The 22,578-nt window shown below is 48.5% G+C and overlaps 3 non-coding genes across 3 annotated transcripts; 1 reads left to right on the top strand and 2 right to left on the bottom strand.

The window, feature by feature from the left end:
• Positions 1-5,185: 5,185 nt before the first annotated feature.
• TRNAK-CUU lies at positions 5,186-5,258 on the bottom strand. Its single transcript has one exon. It is a non-coding gene; the product is annotated as a tRNA-Lys (tRNA).
• Positions 5,259-8,884: 3,626 nt separating this feature from the next.
• TRNAR-CCU lies at positions 8,885-8,957 on the bottom strand. Its single transcript has one exon. It is a non-coding gene; the product is annotated as a tRNA-Arg (tRNA).
• A 1,144-nt stretch (positions 8,958-10,101) lies between these two features.
• Positions 10,102-10,174, top strand: TRNAF-GAA. The gene has a single exon. It is a non-coding gene; the product is annotated as a tRNA-Phe (tRNA).
• Positions 10,175-22,578: the final 12,404 nt, after the last annotated feature.

The raw sequence follows: 22,578 nt of genomic DNA, 5'->3' as shown, positions 1-22,578 counted from the left end.
GTGAAACACGACACATCATAGTTATGCCCATGGTGGCTGCAAAATCTTTTTATGTACTTCTTCTTATCAGCAGTGTATTGTTTTCTCTGGAGTCTAGACCTTGACTATACCTTGGCCAAGAAATTTGTACCTTGATAAAATAATGACTGCCCCTGTGAAGACAATGGACTTGACACCCACTGGGGTGTCCCTACACAGGTACAAGTACTAACAACAGTGGCTGCCTTTTAGCCATAGATTTTAATCAGGGCAATAAATACAAACCCCTGTTAAATCATTTCTCAGCCCGAGTCCTTCTCCCACATTCCCTAGAGCATTGGGCCACCATGTGGATGTTTCATTTCCTGCCTCAATTTCACACAGAGACACAATTTCCTTTGCACAGATCCATGAACAGCAAAATCTTCCTGTGTCTCTGGTCTGAGCCAGGGCATTTGATTTCAGTGAACCCTTCACTCCTGCACTGGCGATAGTCAGACAGCGGGATCATGGCACCTGCATCCCTGCCAGGGAGATATTGGCTCGGCTCTTTCTTTCTGCTGCTGTTGTTAGTCCATGAAACATCAAGGGTGGAATGCAAGGCTGAGTTCATGCACCAGCCCCCTGAAAAAATTTCAGTGCCCCAGAGAAATCCTGCCCCCAGCTATTGGAACGATGTGCTGGAGATTTGACTAGGAAAGGGACTGTCTGATTGTGGGGAATGAACAACAATCTTCAGCAATGTCGTTCACACAAACACACTCTCATCCTGCTCCAGCTGGAAGGGAAATGGGCAGGAATTCTCGCTGTTCACCCAAGGACACACTTACACTAATGCACAGCCGTGAGTGTGCTGGGGAAGCTGGTCTGAGCAATTTGAAGTGACAATTCAGTGAGAACAGAATCATCATGTAATAGAACAGCTCTATATCAAGTAGTTGTGGCCAAGTCATTAAGGGAATGGGTTAGGCATCTATTGGGGTCACCCTGCACAAATTCAAATCCTGCCAACTATGCAGGCACTGTACTGTTGTTATTATTACTCTAGTCTTAGTGCCTGAGCATCCAGAGTGCAAAGTGGAACCAGATCTGCTTTCACTCTGTCTACACTTAAAAGGCTGCTGTGGCACTGCTATAGCACTTTGGAGTAGACAGTGACTGGAGGTGTTTTCCCATCCCTGTAAGAGCTCCATGGGCAGAACAATTCTTCCTTTTATTTAGCACTATCTAACCAGGGCTTAGGTCACCTTAACTATATGGGTTGGGGGGGTCACACCCTGAGAGACGTCGCTCTGTCAGTTCAGTGCCCAGCGTACACCAGCCCTTAGATCCCTCTTGGTATTTCAGTGCAGGCACTGACCTGTGAGAGGAAAACATCAGCTCACAAATACAGAGACTAAATTCCCCACATTTAATTTCGCTGCACTTTCCAGAAAGTCACAAAATTCAATTCATTCTTGCTAGGCCAGAGAAAAAATAAGGGGTCATTCAGTCCTTTGTAGAGAGCTTCAGTTTGTAGCAAAGTCCATCCAGAGGTAGGAAGCAGGACTGAAGACAAGATGGAGACGAGGCATCAGCCTTTTATAGTCTGTTGCCATGTGGTCTTTGTCCCAAGGACACTCTATACAGCACCTGGCATAGAAAAACCTTAAAGTTCTGTCCATAGGCAGGTCCCTGCAGACCTTGCTGAGTCACAAGGCATATCCTCCTTCTCTCAATGGGTCGATTGTACAGATGATGGTCCTTAATGAGCCATCAAACAGGCTAGACAGAACTGACACCAACTTGTCTGGGGTGTTCCCCGGAAGCAGAGCACAAGTTTGAAATATGGGCAGCATAGAGCCAATATTCATAACATCAACTACAAAAATGATACACATCTAGAGATAGCATCATTATAATCAGCCAATCAGAACCTCTCCATAGACCCCTTACACAACAACCTTTCTACCATATTGGCTGAAAATATAGAACAGTGGTCGCAACAATGATCTACACAGTTATAGATTATGTCAATAACGTCACAGGAAGTGACACGGCATCAGTGAGACTGATACTGTAATGCTGCCTCCAGTTTTGGTGTCCTCATTTGAAAAATATGTTGTGAAATTGGAGCTGGGGCAGCAAAGAGCCACCAAATGTTCTGAGGGCTGGAGAAAAATGCCTTCTAGTGAGCTATTGAATGAGCTCAACCTATTTAGCTTATCAAAAGAAGATTGAGAGGTGACTTCATGGAAGTGTTGAAGTGCCTTAATGGAGAGAAAATATTGGGTATTAAAGGGCTCTTTAATCGAGCAGAGAAAGGCATAACAAGACCCAATGGCTGGAAGGTGAAAAGAGACAAATTCATATTACAACTAAGGCACAAATATTCAACGGAGAGGATGATTCACCACAGGAACAAGCTACCAAGGAAAGTGGTGGATTCTCCATCTCTTGATGTCAATCAATGAAGACTAGATGCCTTTCTGGAATGTGTTGCCCCCAAAAGTAGCTCTTGTGTCATACAGGAGGCCTGTGATATGCAGGGGGTCAGATTAGATGTTCTAATGGTCTCTTCTGGCCATAAAGTCGACTAATTTCTGAAAAACTTGAGTGTAGCATTGGGAGCAGCATCTGATGTTTTCCTGTCTAGCCGGCTTGCTTCCTAGAACGAACGCTCCTTGAGTGGGGTGATCCACAGGGAGTAGCTCAAACCTCCAAAGTGCCTGGCCAGGGGCAGGACATTAGCACAGCAAGGGAGGGGTGTGGCAGTGACATCACAAAGTCCTTTTGCAGGACCTCAGACTATTGGTCAAAGGTGGTGGGGAGGTGGTGACCTCACAGAGAGATGCTGACATCAGCCAGGCAGGATGGGGCGAGGGCCAGGAAACCTCAGAGACCCCTGTGGCTTTGCTTCAGCAAGTCTCCTTCTCCAGGTCTCTCTTTGAGGACTGAGAGAGTATTCGGCTTCACGGACGTGAGCGCCAGGAGGAACCTCTTTCGAGTTTTCTCCTTCCCTTTCAGTGATTTTACAAGAAAACAGCCGACCTTGTTTAGAAGGTAAGAGCCTCCTCGAGGGAAGGGGTGTCATGGTGGCGTCACAGTTCGGATGCCGGTGCTCCCCCCAATGTATGGAAGTTCCCGCCACCCTGCTCTGTGTTCGCAGGGCGGGAGAGAGCAGCATCCACGGCAGTGATTTGCTCCTGGCTGCCGGAGCAGAGCATCAGGCTCAGCTGTGAGAACTTCCCGGAGCTATGAAAGGGGAGGGGCCATGGCTCTGTAGCAGGAATGCAGGGCAGGCGAGTTCACGGCAGGCATTGTGGGATACTGGAGGAGGCCAGTTATGGTGATATAATGAACAGCAGCGTCTACACTGTCACTTTAAGTTTGCTGCAAAAAGCTCTAGACCTCTCATCAAAGTCATTTTATTTTGTCAGCAAAACAGGGCAGTTTTGTCACCAGACGTGGCATTGCAGTGTGTACACCAGCCACAAGCTGCTGACTGAGGGAGCTTAGTGTGTTTTTCACACACCTGAGCAATATAATTCTGCTGACCTGGCCAAAGATTGACTCACACACAGCTTGCAAGGAAAACCTCACCTGCTCCTCTGCTTTGCAGAATCCAAACACAAGAAAAGCTTGTCAGGTCCCGGTAGAGATGGCAGGGAGTCAGGTGTGGGCAGGGCCGGCTCTGGCTTTTTTGCCGCCCCAAGCAACAAAACAGCGGGGGAAAAAACGGCATGGCTGGAGCGGCAAAGCTGGGGTGTGGGGGGGCGGATACGGCGCAGCTGGAGCGGCAAAGTTGGGGGGGACAACACAAAAATGGGGGGGGCTGGAGCAACAAAGCAGGGGGGTGGGGGGAAAAACAACGGCGCGGCCGGCAAAGCAGGGGAAAAACAAAACAAAAAACCCTCCATGGCGGCCAGAGCCAGTGGAGTCCCTGTGCTGCACAGTGCGCACCCGGTCTAGCGGGGGGGAAGGGGAGGGAGTGGGGGGAGAGAGAAGGGGGGCGGCCAGCGCTTCAGAGGGGCACTCACCACGCGGCCCCGACCGCCACACTGCCTGGTACCCTCACTCCTTCTCTAGACTAACCAGTCCTAATATACTGTAACATGGTTATATTCCACCTCCTTCACTGGTCACACCCAACAAAATTAATTATACAGCAGACAGAAACAATCACAGACCCAGACAGAGACCATGCAAATAAACATACAAAACAATACAGAAGGGCGGATTTCACAACTATACATCTATACATATATCTATCTCTTCTGGCCATAAAGTCGACTAATTTCTGAAAAACTTGAGTGTAGCATTGGGAGCAGCATCTGATGTTTTCCTGTCACAGCAGACAGAAACAATCACAGAACCAGACAGAGACCATGCAAATAAACATACAAAACAATACAGAAGGGAGGATTTCACAACTACAGATATGCCTTGTGACCTTGCTGAGTCACAATAGACAGGGTTTTCCAGCTGTGTCTATTGATAAGTGAGTTCTTGCCAGACAGGATGCTACCAAACTAAGTTTCCCTTTCTCTGGAGGTGATGGAATATCAGGACAGGATTGTATTCCTCACAGCCCAATAGCACCTTATTTCAATGTGACTAGTTGGGAATGTGTGAATGTGACCATACACTTCCCAGCTTATGGCTGCCTTTGCTGCTTAGCCGAAGAACCAGGCCTCAGACTGTCACAGTAAGAGAAGGCCATTACACAGACAGACAATGATTTTTTATTCTCTCTTTTATATCTTTATAACTAGCTAAGTGATAAAAATACACCTAAATTCTTAAAGTACAGACCTCTGCAGACAGGCCTGAATCTCTGTATCCTAACAGTCCTAGAGGTCAGGCAGCCTCTGGGTAAGGGGGTGGGGACTCAGATCCTTCCACAGGGTCATGTATAAACCAGGGAAGTTTGCCACAATAGCCAGACCAGATGCCCCCTTTACACTTGTGCTCTGTTCTCATTGCTTCTCTGTCTCTCTTCCCCTCATCTCTGCTGCTCCCCCTCTGGGCTTTCTCAGCACCTGGCCCCACAGCGCTTCCTGGGAGCCAGAGACTGCGTGTTCTAGGCCTGCTCCTGGGGATGTGGCCTCTCTCCTGATTGCTGAGGAAAGGAACCTTTCCAGGAAATGGCCACAGCTTCTGGGAATCCCTGTGTGGCTGTGAACAGTGTTTGGCTCCTGGCACACAAGGCAACTTAAAAGCTGAGCACCCAGACAGGGGCTTGAACCCTGGACCCTCAGATTAAGAGCCTGATGCTCTACCAACTGAGCTACCTGGGCTTGTTAGAAAACATCTTCACCATTCACCACAAGAGTGATTATCCCAGTGTGCAGGCAAGAGTGAGCAGGCAGGCAAAAGAGAGGCAAAAAAAGTCCCAGGAACCCCTCCTCTTTTTCTGCACAGCCACTGCCTGTCAGCAGGATTCCTCCTCCTCCTCCTCAGGGAGACTAAATCTCTGTGCCTAGACAGCCGGTCCATCCGCTGCACCTCAATCCCCCATGCCTGAGCCTCCCTGCCAAAGCCCTGCACCTGGCCCCATACAATTAAGTCTCACTTGTCGCTGGGCACTTAATTTCTTGTGCCCAGAGAGTCTCGGCCCCCTCAGCAGATGACCTGAGAAACACAGTGTCCGGCTTTTCCAAAGAAGTGTTTAGACCCCCTCATCATGTGGCCTAAAGGATAAGGCATCTCCCTGTGGATCGGATGATTCAGGATTTGAGTCCCCTCGTGGTTGTGCTCACTTTGTGCTGCAAGTCCTGCTCCCTTCAGGGCTGGAACCTCTTCTTGGCCGCTCAGGCCAATGCTCTGGCTTCAGCTAGAGCCCCGGGAAGGAGTTGGGGGAGGGGTGTCACAAAGGCTGGGGCATGAGCCCCATGTGCTTCCAGTCTCGCCTTTGCCCTTCCTGACTTGCCAAAGAAAATGGGCGGCTCCACTTCCAAAGTCAGCACCATGAGTGGGAACGGTCAGAGGCCCCACCAGGGGGGCTGGCCCTGCTTTCCTACCATCTTCTGATGTTGGCCACAGAGCATCAGCAGCCGCCCTGCATGCTGGCCTGTGGGTGGCCTTCAGCACAGCAGGGAGCAGGCTGGCCCTGTGGCTGTCTGCTGGCCACACATAGGCATGGTCCTCTCCTCCTCTTGCCCTGGCCTCTGTGGCTTTTAAGCCTTCCCTTGGAGCTGTCAGCACCAGCCGCCTCTGCACTAGGTGCCCAGAGGAGGAGAGGTGCTGGGCTTCCGCCTGCCCAGCCCTGACTATGAAGCCTGGCCCTGGCCCTGCTTCTTTCAAGCACCAGGTGGGCAAGAGGGAAAGCACGGTGGCAAGTGCCAGACTTGTGGGCACCAGGTGAAGCCGCGAGAATCCCAACCCTCAGGTGTCAGTTCTAGAGCCCTGACCCATTGGGCCATCACAACCAAGACCTGGCTCAGTGGGTGAGTCACCCAGCAGGAGGGGAAAAAATGGCTCTTGCAGAGCTGGAGACAGGGAAGTGGAGCAGTGTGAGCTCCAGGGCTTTACCACAAGGTCCCACTGAGATTTGAACTCAGATTGCAGGATTTAGAGTCCTGAGTGCTGCCCATTACACCATGGGACCAGCTCATGCTGCCTTCTCTGGCCATCAGTGACCCTTATGGGGCCTGCTCAAGTAAGGGACTGTTGGCCCCTTATTAAAGCTTAGTGGGGATTTTGGTTGGCTAGTTCCCTGTCCCAGTAGAAGGGGGAAGGGCCAATGGGAAATCAGGACCCTGAGACTGACAGTCCCCAGGGGCAATGGGGAGAGGGCAAAGCTCCAAGTTAGCCGCACTGACAGGCCAGGCAGTGTAATGAGGGAGTCACCAGGCCAGGGGGTCCCATCCTCCGTGGGAGCTGGAACTGCCTGAGCCAGAGTGGGGCGGAGCTAAGGAGAGAGCAGGAGCCTGAGAAGAGCCGGGGAGCAGAGCTGCACAGGTGTAGTGCCAGAAACTGCTCCCTGTAGGACTTTGCTACCTGTAGCAGTTACTGAGACCTGAGGTTGTTCTTATTTGCTGACTTGTCCTAATTGGTTAAAACTTGAGAGTGGTGAGGGATGGAAGCATAAAGGCTTCATCCTCCAAACGACCCTGCCTGGTGTCCATCTGTATCTATTACCTCTTAACACAGGATTGTAAAAAATAGAGTGAGGTCATTTAAACATCATTTATTTTGCAGCTTCATTTACTATGCTAACAATGTAGCATCCTGACACCGATACTTCTGCCCATGTGACCTGTGGGTTGGATTCATTTTAGTGGGATGTGGGACATGTGGAGGATAATTTAAACTCTTAATTTCCTTATGGTTTCCCTGCAATATACTTTTCTGCTGGTGCAATTTCTGACCATTGCACATCTATTATATTCATTACAATAGCACAAGTAAGTCACACAAGTGACATAGTCTAGGGGCTTGGCTACACTTGCAAGTTAGAGCCCATTAAAGCAGCCCCGGGTGCCCTAACTCCTGAGGTGTCCACACTCGCAAGGCACATGGAGCACCTGGGCTCTGCAGCTGGAGCGCTCCTGGTAATCCACCTCCATGAGAAGTATAAAGCTTGCTGAGCCCTGCTGAAATACCCGGGCATCAGTGTGGACGACGTGTTGCATCACTGCACTATGTTTGGCATCAGGAAATGTCCCATAATCCCCTGAAGTCAAGTGCCCACTCTGGTCATTGTTTTGAAATCGGTTGCAGGCATGCGGATATCCCCTTTCAAAGCTCCGTTTCTGACAGCCGGCTGCTTATCTGCTCTGGGACAAAGCAACCATTAGTGTGGAATGCTGCTGTTGTGAGTGTGTGTGAGAGAGGGGGGGTCTGCTGCTGTCCGAACACACAAGACAGCATGCTGAGACACTGTCAGCCCCCCAAACACACCGTCGCTCCCCCCACGTACGCACAACACACTTCCTGTCACACTCCACCCCCGTCCCCCATTTGAAAAGCACGTTGCAGCCACTTGCACACTGGGATAGTTACCCCAGTGCACTGCTCTCTGTGGCATTGCCAGAGCTGCTAATGTGGCCACTCCAGTGCGCTTGCAGCTGTCAGTGTGAACACACGGCAGCGGTTTCCCTGCTGTGGTTTCACTCCCAGTGCTCTACATCTGCAAGTGTAGCCAAGCCCTAAATTTGCCAGACCAACCAAACTCAGTAACTGCCCTCCACCACCATGTGCAGTAAGTAGGGGCATGGTGAAGCACACACCGCACTTGCTGGCTCAGCCTTGTGCATGGTGGGGTGGCCACCTCCCCGTTGATGAGACCTGGTCCCACCATCTCTGTGGAGCTCCAGGCTGCCCTGCTGCCATCCCTGTCTGTGTTGTCTTCTCTAGCAGTTGACTGGAAGGTGAGCATTGGCCGCATGCCATGTAGCCGTGTTGTCTCGAAGGGCGAAAGCAGGAGGAATGGTGCCTTCATAGCCCACCCAATATTCCATAACATAGTTAAGGAAAATATTTCTCAATGAACTCAGTAAAAGATCAGAAGCAGCCAGTGTACACATCAGTCTACGAGCATTGGTATTTTCTTGAAATTTGTCAGACCAACCTATCTAACACCTAACACACATTTGAAGTTCTTCTTTTCACACTGTTGCTCATTCTCAGGTTCTGCTTTGTCTCCAGACAGATCCAGTCTCTTTCAGAACTGCCTTGCTCTTTCTGTCTCTTTCGCTCATGGATGTTTTGGAGTAAACACTCGCCTTCCCTCTATTCTCAGACAAACACTAGTATTAACTGTTTGCTGCTGATGGGTTTAGAAAGCATTTGTTATGTGGAAGATGCCATTTCTGGGGGATTGCTCCCAAGATCCAGTACTTTGGGTTCAAACGTCTCCCAGCTTCCTTGGTGAAAATAACACCAAGGCTTCTTTGCAATCTACAAGAAGGAAGGAGTTTTTCACCCCAGATGGGACTTGAACCCACAATCTCTGGCTGAGGAAGCCAATGCCTTATCCATTAGGCCACTGGGGCCCTGAAGGTCAGTGAAAAGAGGGAGGGAAATTCGCTCTCAGGATTGCACATTCCTCATTCATTCAGCAGCCAAATACCCCATTTAGTGGCCTTACAGAAACGTCTGCATCCCCTGGCAGCGAGGCAGCTGGGCAGGTCGCTGACAGAGCAGAGCAACACCTTTCTGCCAGCCACCTTTAGAGAAGAACCCCACCCTAGAGTCACCCCTCCCTCCTTCAGCACCTCCACGGCTGTGGCTCTGAGTGGCAGTAGGATGATTAGGGGGTGAATCCGGGGCTGGAAGGGGGGTAAGGTCGGCCTGTAAGGAGTGACCAGGTGGGGCAGACCCAGGGGGAGGCTGTGGGCTGCTGGTCGGTTGTTGGGATCCGAGCTCTAGATCAAAGCTGCACAGTGACCTGACACCCAGGGCTATAGGGCTGACATAATGACCCCCTTACTGGCCTCGGTGACCCCCAAACCCTTGTTACTAAGGGCATTGAGGAGTCTCTGTCCCTTAATAACTTCTGGGAGCTCCCCAGCAGGCTGCGGGCGTCAGCCGCCTCCTGCCTCACAGGTTAGACTCTTGGCGCTGTGCCAGCTGCCCCCTCGCTTGCAGGCCCAGTGTAAGAAGCAGGAGGCGCGGTGCTGGCAGAAGAGGGTTTTGATTAATTGAGCTCTGTGTGATGGGCACAGGACGCTTCCACTCAGTAGCACAGCTGGGGGGGAGCAAGGGGAGCAGCTAAGGGAGTCGAGTTCCTCCGGTGGGGGTGTGGAGCAGCCGTTCGTTTTCCTGTTCGCGCTCCTCTGCGGTGTGAAAATCGGGGAGGGGAGGCAGAAGCCCCACTTCCCTCCAGAAATGACACCCGGTGGGGGAAGCCAGGACAACGTGGCGGGGGGTGGCCAGACTCTCACTGCCAGGGTCTAGTTTAGCTCAGGGTCCAGCTCAACTTCCTCCCCATGCCACTTGCCTCCAGTCCCCTTCCCCCACCAGGTCAACCCGGGCACTAGGGCAGGAATGGGGTGAGGCAGCAAGTCAAGCTGAGCAAGGCAGGCAAAAGCGAGTCTTGTCTTCATGGGCACCTCCCAATGACGTCCTTTTTGTGTGCAACTGCTGCAAAAACATCCCGGGCAGAGAAGCAACAGGCCAAAACACTGGCATACAGCTGCCAAAATAGCTCAGTTGGGAGAGCGTTAGACTGAAGATCTAAAGGTCCCTGGTTCAATCCCAGGCTTTGGCAGGTGCTTTCATCCTCTTTGTGCAGGGGCAGCTTGTTTTCTAGAAGCCCAGTGGTGCCTGCACCCAAGATGAGCAGGGTTTCCCTGGGGTAAAGCAATTTTGGGGGCCCCTTCCATTAAAAAAAAGTGGCAATACTGTATTCTCACGGGGCCCCTGCAGGGCCTGAGGCAAATTGCCCCACTTGCCTCCCCTCTGGGTGGCCCTGAAGGTGAGTCTCTGATCTTGGGCTCTGCTGTAGGAAAACATAGAATGGGCTTCTGCCCCTATTTGGCCCACCTGACCTTTAAGGATGAGAGCTGTCTTTCCCAACATGGCAGGAAGAGAGCAAGGCAGGGTGACCCTCAGGAATGGTGCCAGAGGGCTGCTGGGCAGTGACAGGCAGGAATAGGGGATGAAAACTCCTCTGTGCAGCTGAGCAAGGGCAGTACCAGGGAAGGGGCATCTGTAAAAGTGGCCGTGTGGAAGGTGGAAGGGATTTGGGGGCCCAGGAGGAGGTGCTTGATGTTCAGTGCCTTGGAGCAGCTGGACTTAGCCATGGTGGGTGTTCAGGAAATGCCCATTAATAACTCTAGTGTAGCTCAATAGGCAGAGGGTGATTGGAGGAAGGGCCTCCTGGCCAGGGAAGAATGATGGGGCTGGAGTCACATTCGTGGTGCGAGTACAGAAGGTGGTGGAGCTCCAACCAGGGAGGGCATTACTGGTGGGCTTTGTGCTCTGTGGCACTGGTTACTGCTATATTAGTGTGTATGGTCCCCAGTTAAGGCATGAGAGGGAAGATCAAAGGCTCCCTTCCTCTGGACTGCATGATGTTCGTTGTTGTTGTTGGGGGGGGGTTAATTGTGTCAGCCGGCCTGAGCACCGCTGGTCCTGTTTTCCCAACCGTCAGAGGAAACATTTTCACAATGAGCACTACCTGGTGCAGGTCGGCTTAGAGGAGCTCACTCCAGCCACAGAGGGGGTTCACCTTTCTGCGGGGACAGGCCAGGACTCGCATTGACCGGATTTATGCTTAGCTTTTGTATCTTTAGCACGTTGCTTCTCAGATTCTTTCTTGGCCTGACTTGTTACACTTTGACACTTAACAGGCCAGAGTTTGTGCACCTTCCTATTGTTGGAAAATTATAGTGCTAATGAAGCCTTTCCGTATTAGGCCTGAGTAAACCAAAGTTATGTTATGCTTGTCCAAACTGTGTTGGAAAGTTTACAGAACTCATTAGACTGAAGGCTGTGTATCTACCTAAGTCAGCTATTTCGCTTATCAGTTTTGTTTGGCTCCCCAAGTATATGTTGGCTCCCCAAGTGTATGCAGCTGCGTTCACATGTATGCATCCAAAGTATCTAGTACAAAGGGTCAACGGATGTATCTTGTGTCCCCTTCAGAATGACAAATGTATCCTCAACAGATGTATCTTGTAGCCCCCACAAAATGATATATGTATCCTGCGTATCCAATTATCCCCTAATAGATGCATGTACAGGTTCTACAGGTCAACCAAATGACGTAGACAAACGTAGGCTAAGTTGTTTGTTTCGGGGTATAAAGGTAGGCCCATCTGGCCATGTAAGGTGTGTCTCTTTCTCTGGCACTAGCCGAGAGGAACACCCGCTCAGCTGACCGATCAATAAAGGGTGTGGTACTTGTCTTCCTGTCTCCGTGCCTCCTTGGTGTAATTAGGTAAGCTCCGGGGGGAAAACGAGCCCTTTTGGCTAACAAATGGCGACTCCACGCCGGGACTTCTCTCCCTGTTGGGGGCGCTGACCGGCGGCCGAGGACGGCTCAGGAGAGTGGCCACCTTGAGCTATTGGTTTGCTCAAGCTCCGGGTCGCCGCAATCGGCCGGGACGGCTACGCCCCCTCCATAGAGAACTCCAACCGACACGGAGACAAGACGGTACCAGAAGAGGGGAGTCCACCTGCCGGACGCGGCCACTCCGGGCGTGGTAAGTGCGTTACCTCCTGGGTTTGAGGATTAACGCCCCCGAAGTGCGGGTTGGGACCTTGGGCCCCTAACGGTAAAGGAACCCACAAATAGGAAGGTGTGTGGGTAAAAGCTTTCTGGTTAAGGTACCTAGGTTCAGACACGGCTAATGAATAATTCCATTAACTCCACGAGTCCGTGGGCCGTGCTGAACAATTACTGGGACTTAGAGCAGCCCCAGGGCTGGCTTTTCTTTTTGGTAGGGGTACTTTTGTTTCTTGTTCTATTGGTATGCTGGAAGCCAAAACTGTAATCGGGTCTAGGAGCGTGTGAACCCATCTTCTCTTCCCCCCCCTTCTTTTCCGTGTGGGTAAGGGACAGTCTAAACATTCCATCTCACCCCCTAAGGGTACCCCAGCATATTATATGTACGTACATTATGGTTCTAAAACCTGCAGGTATTTAGAGAATTGGAATCTTTATACGCGTGAAGATCCATCTAAACAATGCCCATTAAAAGGTACCTTTAATCTAGATAAGATCATATATCTCAGAGGAGCTTTTAATCACCAAAGAAAAGCCTCTGACACAGTGTGAGCAATTTGTCTAGAAACGGGTTAATTTAAAACTCAGCTTCGCCCAGAGATAAAAAGAGAAAGTTGTTTTATGCTCAAGGTCAAGCAAACCAAAGGCAGTACAAGTTACAGAACTGAGATTACATTTGCAAAGCTTAACTGTTTGGTGAGATCCAACAGTCTGACTTTGTGACGGATGCCGGTGTTGGTGTGGCTTGGTGACACTGGAGAAGCCACAGGTAGCTGACCTGGACTGGAATCTCTGAAAGAGACACCGCAGGAGATTCCAGGGTGTAAAAGAACAGCCCTCCCAAGAGCAGAAGCATGTTGGAAATTCTGAACAAGCTGTATACAGGATAATCTCCCGTCCACCTATTCCCCTTTTCTGAATGTTATATACAGACGTGGCCAGTCTGGATATGTGTAAGTATGGGGCATTTATATCTTTCTTGAGTGATGTGGGAGCATTCCCAACACTCTCCATTGTTGTTTTATCATTTTAATGAAGCTTTAAAATTTGGTTATATGGTGTATTTTCTCTATCCTCCTGCAACGTCCTGCAGTGTCAGCCTGATCACCTGACATGAGGCATAAATTGGTAACAGAAATTTGTCACAGTTTGGTGAGCAATAGAGAATGGGGGAGCCCTGTAGAATTTACACCATCTATTTGTTTTACCCTTGTTGTTTTATGCTTGTTTTATTTGGTTCTGTTGGTGTTATATGTTGAGGATTGCATAATTAAAGATGTGCCCATTCTCAGCTGCAGTAAGTCTGAGAACTGGAGAAGGGTTTAGCATTCCTCTCTCCACCCTGGTTGACCAGGAAGGGTGGCAGGTGAAAGGATCTACCCCCAGTCGTAGCAGGACTGGGCAATACAGTAGTTGGAGAAAAGGAAGCCCTGGCTAAGCAAGTACCAGTCCTTCAGGGACTTGTTAAAATGTAACCATTCGTGCTCAGCATATGCCGTAACAGCAGTGTGTTTGCTACAAGAGGCAATTAAATAGTTAACGCCAGTGGGCCATGCGTTTTGCCCAGGTGGCAAGCCTCACGAGGGAGGACTCGGGTCGTCTTGTGAATAAAATGTTTTAGGAAAAACCAGAAGGGTGGGGCAGAAGCCCATCAAAGAAACGGTTCAGTGCAAAAAAAAAAAAAAAAAAAAAGGATCGGGCCCAGGCGGGCGGGCAACAGACAGAGAGCTTGGAGAACAGGTTGGAAACTTTTGAGGGTGTAGTGGAAGGAAGAAGTAAGTGAGTGTAAGCATGGGGATTTCAAATACTCAGGAGGATATTTGGAATGGCGATTTGAATTGGTAAGTGGCTGTTGAAAGACAAAGCAAGTGATATAAGGAAAGAGCAAGTGATTTGAAGGAGAGTGAAGAGTTAACTCTGTAGTTGCTGGAGGGAATAGTAGTTGAACTTTGTAAAAATGCTAAAGAGAAAAGTTCTTGGTGTTTTTTTAAATGTTTGTAAATAAATTCAGGCAAAGAAATTATTAGATTGCAATCATTTGGCTATGAACAATTTTGTTGAATTAGCTGAAGAATGTATACAGTGCTGTGTAAATGAAAATTTATTAGGCTCTAAGGCACTATCAGTGGTGATGTTTTCTTTCAGTGTTTAAAAGCAGGAGTTAAAAGTAAAAAGCAAGCCAGAAAGCATCTGTATTAATGCAAATTATCTAACTGATAAGGTAAAAGCCACTGAAACCTGGGCTGCCTATAAAACATATACAAGAAAATATGGGGTAATTCTCTGTTTTGCCTAAAATCAACAAGGGTATTTGTATATTTTAAGCAATAATTGACTGCCCAGAAGGGGTAGACCTTTGTTTTTGTCTTTCAGATAATCAAAGAAAACTAATGCCAGCTAAACAGCATACAACATACCATGATTTACTGGCAGAGTAAAAATTATGTTTTGTGTTCTATGTTCTGTCTTGTGGTGTCTGTCTCAAGTGGCCAGAATTGTTGTGTTTAATATTTTCATGGGATGGTCTGGTTTGAAATAAAGCAGAAGGCTTGAATTGAAATGCAGATATTTGTTTTGTTCAACTTAAAATACAAAGTGTTTGGATACATCAGAAAAATGTGATATACTAAAGTCCTATGTATTTTCTTAAGTAAAAGAAAAAAACTGCATTGGCCAAATTGCATACTAACAGTCTTTGGAAGCAAGGACATAAAAGTTAACCCACTCCCATATTGTACATGGGATCCTTCTGGCTACCTCAGATTTCTAGCCAGAGGGCTGGGGATGGTGGGAAGCTATTGAACTAGAGCTTGTATTAAATGAACTCATCAAAGTGGGTGTGCTTGTCCTGGCTTGTTGTTCCAAAGCTCTCTAATAAGGTTATTTTAGTAGAAGGGTATATGTGGCATACATTAAATAATAAGACTAATGTACTGTATAACACCAATGTGTATGTGTTCATTGTTAACAAAAGGTGTATAAGTAAAAAGTAAAAGTTTCCTTTGTAGGTTAAAAAGGAACCCAAAAAGGTTAAAAGGAAAAAGAACGAGTTAAATGAGAAAAACTTTAACTAGCAAGCTCAGTCCAAAAAAAAAAAAAAAAAGAAAAATACACTGACTTCGTTCAAGGACACTTGGCTAACAACCAGAAAAGGGGGGCTGTACAATCTGCAAAGACACTCATGCAATGTGTTAGGTTTCCTTTTTACACAGGTAAAGACGCACTACCCGAAGACCCTAGCAGCCCTGCCACTCCATGGAACCTGGAGACCGGATCAATGTACAGGTCCACCAACAAAAGACTGCTTTGGCTCCATGCTGGAAAGGCCCTTATTGAGTCCTGCTGATTACCAACACCGCTGTGAAGTGCCAAAGACTGACTGCTTGGACCCATGATTCTCACTGCAAAAAGACCCGTCCACATCAGGAGAACTCTCCTATATGATTAGCCTATTCCTTCTTCTAGCTCCACTGTGCCTTCTGGACAGCAGGGAAAAAGGACAAGGTGACGTGCTAGCTAACCTCTCCCTTGTCCGCTGACAGACCTACTGTGCCTTTGAACTTTTCTAGAAGAATCAAAAACCATTACAGGCTGGTGTATTCCTAATCCCTCCCCTGTAGAATGCTGAACTACAACTGTTTGGGGAAAGAAGAAAAAACACTCACTCCACTGACATTGCCAAAGTCCAGGAATTCCTGACTAAAAAGGACATTGAGAACTGACCCTGGTGAAGAAACCCGAGGAATTATACACTGGCAGAAAAAAAACTTGTGGGACCCATGTTTGGGAATGTGGAATTAATTGGATTTTGGGGTTTATTCTACAGGCTGCGCCCTGTGTTTTGGATAAATCCTTTAGTATGTATTGCCCTTCCTAATTGGATTTTAAATGACATTGTCTTTATCCAGTTTTCAGATCACTTTTACATACCCAGATTGCTCACAAGGGGCTGCCATTAGCTTAGCACAACAAAGAGCCTGGGTTATTTCCTCTGGAGAAAGGGGAATTGACCAGATCCCTGTGGGCTGGGGCCAATAGTGTTGCAGTCATCTGAATTATTTTTCAAAGCCAAGAATATGCTAAGAAATTGGGCCAACTAGAAAGGGCCACTAGCCTTATTTTTTTAAGCTCAGCTATCTTAAGTACAGGCTGGAGCTGGTGAGTTACATGTCATTTCCACCCTTAGTTCTATGACCCAGAAGTTACTGACAGAAATGGTGTTAAATATCACTAAGACTGGGAAGGCATTGCAGTGGGATCTAGTATGTTTAGAAATCCAGGATTTCCTGAATGACCAGCTGATGGCCATTTGGAGTAATCTTGAGTACCAGACTTGGCCCACTGCCCTTACAGACACATCTGAAGTACCATCTGATCTGTGGTCATGGAAACATATTTGGACACTTTCTGGATGAAAGTGTGTACATTTACAGTGCTCCTTCCAAGCATATGGACCGGTTAGGGTGGATGTGGGCTCCCACATACCGAATCCTGCCGGGTCCATGGGGAGGATGCATATGGGACTAAATTATTCACCGAGGCATCTGGGAAATTAAACCATTGAGTATGCCTACCTGAGTTATAGTCAGTGCCCCGATCCCTTAGTTGTTAAATGAACAAGGTTCCACTCTTTTGTCCATGCATTCATTCCTGGGTTGGGGGTGACTAAGCTTAAAAGAGCAGTTGTAAATATTTCTGCAGAGCTTCATTGCTTTTGGCCTCAAAGTGTGAGAAAACTCAGCCAAAAGGTTTGGTGAGTATTCTCAAAGGGGGGAGTTGTTGGAAAATTATAGTGCTAATGAAGCCTTTCCGTATTAGGCCTGAGTAAACCAAAGTTATGTTATGCTTGTCCAAACTGTGTTGGAAAGCTTACAGAACTCATTAGACTGAAGGCTGTGTATCTACCTAAGTCAGCTATTTTGCTTATCAGTTTTGTTTGGCTCCCCAAGTATATGTTGGCTCCCCAAGTGTATGCAGCTGCGTTCACATGTATGCATCCAAAGTATCTAGTACAAAGGGTCAACGGATGTATCTTGTGTCCCCTTCAGAATGACAAATGTATCCTCAACAGATGTATCTTGTAGCCCCCACAAAATGATATATGTATCCTGCGTATCCAATTATCCCCTAATAGATGCATGTACAGGTTCTACAGGTCAACCAAATGACGTAGACAAACGTAGGCTAAGTTGTTTGTTTCGGGGTATAAAGGTAGGCCCATCTGGCCATGTAAGGTGTGTCTCTTTCTCTGGCACTAGCCGAGAGGAACACCCGCTCAGCTGACCGATCAATAAAGGGTGTGGTACTTGTCTTCCTGTCTCCGTGCCTCCTTGGTGTAATTAGGTAAGCTCCGGGGGGAAAACGAGCCCTTTTGGCTAACACTATTATCCTCACTAGGATCTGATTTCCAAATTTTGAGGAATGACTTTTTGCCTCTAACAGCCTCCAGTACTCGGCCGTTTACCTAGAGTGGCGTTCTGCTGGTCGTCCTATTGTCGTTTCTGATTTAGGGCAAACGTTTCATCTGAGCCTCTAATTGCAGTGTTTTTCGACAGTCTGCATGCTGCTTGCAGGCACCTAACACTTGTGACAGCAGCTCCTTTTAATTCCCACCTAACCATCTGTACTTATGCCGATAGGTCGACTTTAGGTCTTTAACTTTGAGCGGTAGCTGAGAAGATGGTAAATCGGGCAGAAACCCATTCGACAAACCTCTTCATTTCCTTGTTATTTCCTGACTTCTTCATTCATCCCCTTTTCCTTATTTCCTGGCTGAGGCGGCGGCCTGCCAGGGAGCTCCCCGGCACCTCTGGCTGCCTGGGCTGAAGGCAAGAGGCAGGCCTGGGGGTGGTGAGGGCCTCTTGTCCCGTAATGAGGCCGTAGTGCTTCCTGGTCCCCTTTTCCCACCCACACCGGCAGGCGGCTGCTGCGGGAGAACACGAGGGAGGCTCTCGGGATGCTAGGCAGCGCTGTGTGGCTGTCAGGGAAAAGACCCTTCTTCTCTAAAGATGGCTGGCGGAAAGGTGGTGCTCAGCTCTGTAAGCGACCTCCCCAGTAGCCTCGCTGCCAGGGGATGCAGACATTTCTGTAAGGTGCAGAAAGAGGTTATTTGGCTTCCAAGTTAATATGAGAAATATGCATTTAGGAGATTGAATTTCCATTTTTCCACAGGGCCCCAGTGGCCTAATGGACAAGGCAATGGCTTTCTAAGTTAGAGATTGTGGGTTCAAGTCCCATCTGGGGTGAAAAACTGCCTCTATATTGCAAGGAAACCTTAGCCTTATTTTCACCAAGAAAGCTGGGAGATGTTTGAACGCAAAATATTGGATCTTGGGAAAAATGCCCCAGAAATGGGCATCTTGACAAATGCTTTCTAAACCCCTCAGTAGCAAAACAGTTAATGCTAGTGTTTGTCTGAGACTAGAGGGAAGGGGAGTGTTTACTCCAACACCTCAGTGAGTGAAACAGACAGAAAGAGCAAGGCCGTCCTGAAAGAGAATGGATCTGTCTGGAGACAAAGCAGCCCCTGAGAATGAGCAACAGTGTGAAAAGAAGAGGTTGAAATGTGTGTTAGATGTTAGTTAGTGTTAGAGGGTTTATCCCTTCACCCTCCCATTCCCTGGTCCTTCTTGCGTACACACAGAGCAGCAATACGCAAAGTCCCAAGGTGCAAACAATTAGATGTTTATTGGGTTGAACTTCCAGCAAGCAACGATTCCAGTTTCCTTCCTCGGTGTCCCCATCCCAGCTCTGACGCCACAGAGCCTTGCCTGTGTCCCTGTTCCCATTCTCCCCCTTAGCAAAACATAGGACATATGGTGACACATTTCCTGATCGGGCCAGGCATCAAGGTGGAAGGTGCTGATATTCCATTTGTCCCACTGCCCCGTGCGTAGTACAGGGCCCTGCACCTTCTCTCGTAGGAGCCTGCCACACCTGTTCCAATTAGTGTTCCAGACTTCCCACTATAGTGGGCCCGAGAAGGTTGGGTCCAGGTTGTCTAGTACAGGGGGGAGGGGCTTACTCCATTACTTCTAGGTTATTTCCATAGGCAACGTAACACAAGTATACTTAGCAATACACCAGCCACTGTAACAATCCACAGCAACACCGAGAGACCTGAGCACTGCAGCATGGTCCAACATCCCGGCCACCACCGAAACACCTCCTCTCCTCCTTCGACGGGGTCAAGCTCTTAACATGTCCAGTTGCTGGCAGCTGCAATACGCTGCCGCTGCAGGTTTTCGTGCTTTTGTCCATATCATAAGTCCATTGAATGTCCACAGAGAAATGGGTTATTGTCCAAACCAACTTAACCTCATGGTGTGGAATCAGACTGTATGCTCTGGTTCGATTATTCACAGCAGTAAGATTCACAGGTCTATCTGTGCACCAAAGCCCAGAGAGCAGTGTGTAGTGTGGAATTTGGTTAGGGGCTGGGGTAATTGTGCCCCAGTAATATGTACATTTCCAGCAAAACACCTCATACACAGTACACCCAATTGTCCACCCTTACCATGGGCCATTGGGTGTGCTCCTCCACGGCCATCAGGGAGGGGCACATTCAAACATCTTCCCTGGATTTACACCATTTTACACACCCCTCCATTGATTCCCAGCGAGCAAATCCCCTTCTCATTATTCCCATAGGGCTTGTGGGGCCCACCTTAGCTGCCAATTCACTTCCAGATACCACGGTAGCTATTACACAGGTGCTGGCCTCCTTGTCGAGCATTTTGAATGTCCACACACATCTTCCCCCAGGTCAGCCTTTGAAGCCATCCCCACTCATGTCATGAGGTTTTTCTGTTCATTGAAACACAACAATGCTAACAACAAGACAAACACCACAGACAAACAATACAAAACATAGATTCATGGTATTATGGTTTAGTCTTTTGCTGGCACCAGCTTGCTCGTAGAGTGTCTGAAAAACAAAAGAAACAATTTCCACACACACCCCCCCCCCGTGGGGACAGATTAGTGCTTAATAATAATAATACCACTTCCTTTTACAAATTTCCTTGCTAATTGCAGGAAAAACAGAAGAATTCCCTCCAGGCTGTCCTTATTTTGTTCTATAGTCAGATAGTGAATTACTCCCCTCACTGGTCATTTATGAAATTCATGAAGTGGTGTGCCTCAGTTTCCCCTCTTGTACAACAGACCAAGTTTGCAATAGTTTCTCTGCTGTACCAAGCATTAAGTTTATCCTCAGGTAACAGCTGAGAGACAGCTTTAGATTTAGCTTTAGCACTGTACATACACACACACACTCCTTAGGGTTAACTGTCCCCCTTATTTTCAGACTTGACTTGTTTTTTCATCTCCCTTTCCTGGAGGGCCACAATCTGAGGCCTGGTCTACACTAGGACTTTAATTCGAATTTATCAGCGTTAATTCGAACTAACCGCTCAACCGTCCACACCAGGAAGCCATTTAATTCGAACTAGAGGGCTCTTTAGTTCGAATTTGGTACTCCACCCCGGCAGGTGGAGTAACGCTAAATTCGCACTTGCTAGCTTGAATTAGGCTTGGTGTGGATGCTAATCGAACTTAGCAGCTCCGGGAGCTATCCCACAGTGCACCACTCTGTTGACGCTCTGGACAGCAGTCCGAGCTTGGATTCTCTGGCCAGCCACACAGGAAATGACCCGCGAAAATTTGAATTCATTTTCCTGTCTGGGCGGTTTGAATCTGACGTTCTGGTTGCACATCGGGGCGAGCTCCGCAGCACCTGCAACGATGCAGAGCTCTCCAGCAGAGGAGTCCGGGCAATCCCAGAATAGAAAGAGGTCCCCAGCATGGAGTGACCGGGAAGTCCAGGATCTGATCGCTGTGTGGGGCGAGGAGTCTGTGCTCTCGGAGCTGCGCTCCAACAAGCGGAACGTGAAGACGTTCGAGAAGGTTTCTAAAGCCATGAAAGACAAAGGATACAGCCGGGATGCGATGCAGTGCCGCGTGAAAGTGAAGGACCTAAGACAAGGGTATCAAAAAGTCAGAGCGGCAAACGGACGCTCCGGAGCCCAGCCCCAGACATGCCGCTTCTACGAGGCACTGCATGCCATTCTAGGTGGCTCTGCCACCAGTGCCCCACCAGTGACGGTGGACTCCGAGGACGGAATAGTGTACCGGGACAGTTCCTCCCCTGTTCGCCGATGGGGAAGATGAGGAAGGGTCTTTAGAGGACGGCGCAGGCGACATCGAACCCACTCCCGCTTTCCCTGACAGCCAGGATCTCTTCATCACCCTCACAGAGATCCCCTACCAACCGTCCCTGCCCGTTAACCAGGACTCGGAATCAGGGGAAGGATCAGGCGGTAAGTGCAACACACGTATAAACATTTATTTTTTATAACATTGTTATAGAAAAAATAGAAACAGTATTTACAAAATTCTAAATATTAAACTATAATATATATTAAATTATATGAAGAGAAGGTCCACACAAATGGACTTTAAAAAATTCTAAATATTTACAATTTAAAACATTCTAAATATTAAACTATAATATATATTAAACTATATAAAGAGAAGGTCCACACAAATGGGGATAGAAAAATAGTCCTCTAGCGACATTTCTACGAAGGTGTCATTCAGTTCCTCGCAAAGCCTCCGCATGAGGTTCGTCGGAAGAGGTCGCTTGTTGGGCGCCCGTGGAAGCAGACTCTTCCACGCCAGGACATCCGAATATAGAGTGGAACCATCGCCTCTACTAGCATTGCTGCATATGGTCCTGGTCTGTGCAGTGCGTCCCGTAACATGCGGTCTTTCTGGGCACGAGTGACCCGCCTCAGGGTGATCTCGGTCTGCAAATACTGCATCTAAGTAGGGCAATTAGTGTAGTGTTACTATTGTTAATGGTTTACAATTAGGTTGCATAACAATGACCCTCGCCTAACAGCCACGTGCGAGGCCACAGAGAACAAGCATGCATTGATCGTTCCCGTGCGCTGGCGGGAGGGGCTGCAAAAGGCTTATCCTTTCTGCTTTGCACATTGCCTTTAGCAGGAGAGCACAGCTAACCAGTAACTGATAAGCAGTATGTACTGTAAGGCTTACCAGGACTTTGTGCAAGAGGGATGCAGCTATCTTTCCTCGCTTGTGCGCTCTCCAGTGCAATGGCGCCGCCAATGAGAGCGTATTCCGAAATCTCGGACTAGTTCTGAGATCTCCTGAGACTTGGTTCCCTCTTTGGTCTTGTTCACTGAAACTGACTAGACTGTGTTTACTGTTGGCAAACATGTATGTGTTCAAGGAAATCACCTACTTTTTCACATCACACAGCTTCGGCTCCTTCCCGACTGCCCCGCCATCCTCGCAGAGGCTGGCTCGGATTAGACGCCGAAAGAAAAAGACAAGGGACGACATGTTCCAGGAACTGATGGCCAGCTCCAGAGCGGAGGCGGCAGAGCAGAGACAGTCGAGGGAGAGCCTGTGTC

This window comes from Mauremys reevesii, unplaced genomic scaffold, assembly GCF_016161935.1.
Source record: "Mauremys reevesii isolate NIE-2019 unplaced genomic scaffold, ASM1616193v1 Contig51, whole genome shotgun sequence".
NCBI lineage: Eukaryota > Metazoa > Chordata > Testudines > Geoemydidae > Mauremys > Mauremys reevesii.
Note: the sequence above shows the minus strand (reverse complement) of the source record. Positions and strands in the feature narration are given on the sequence as shown.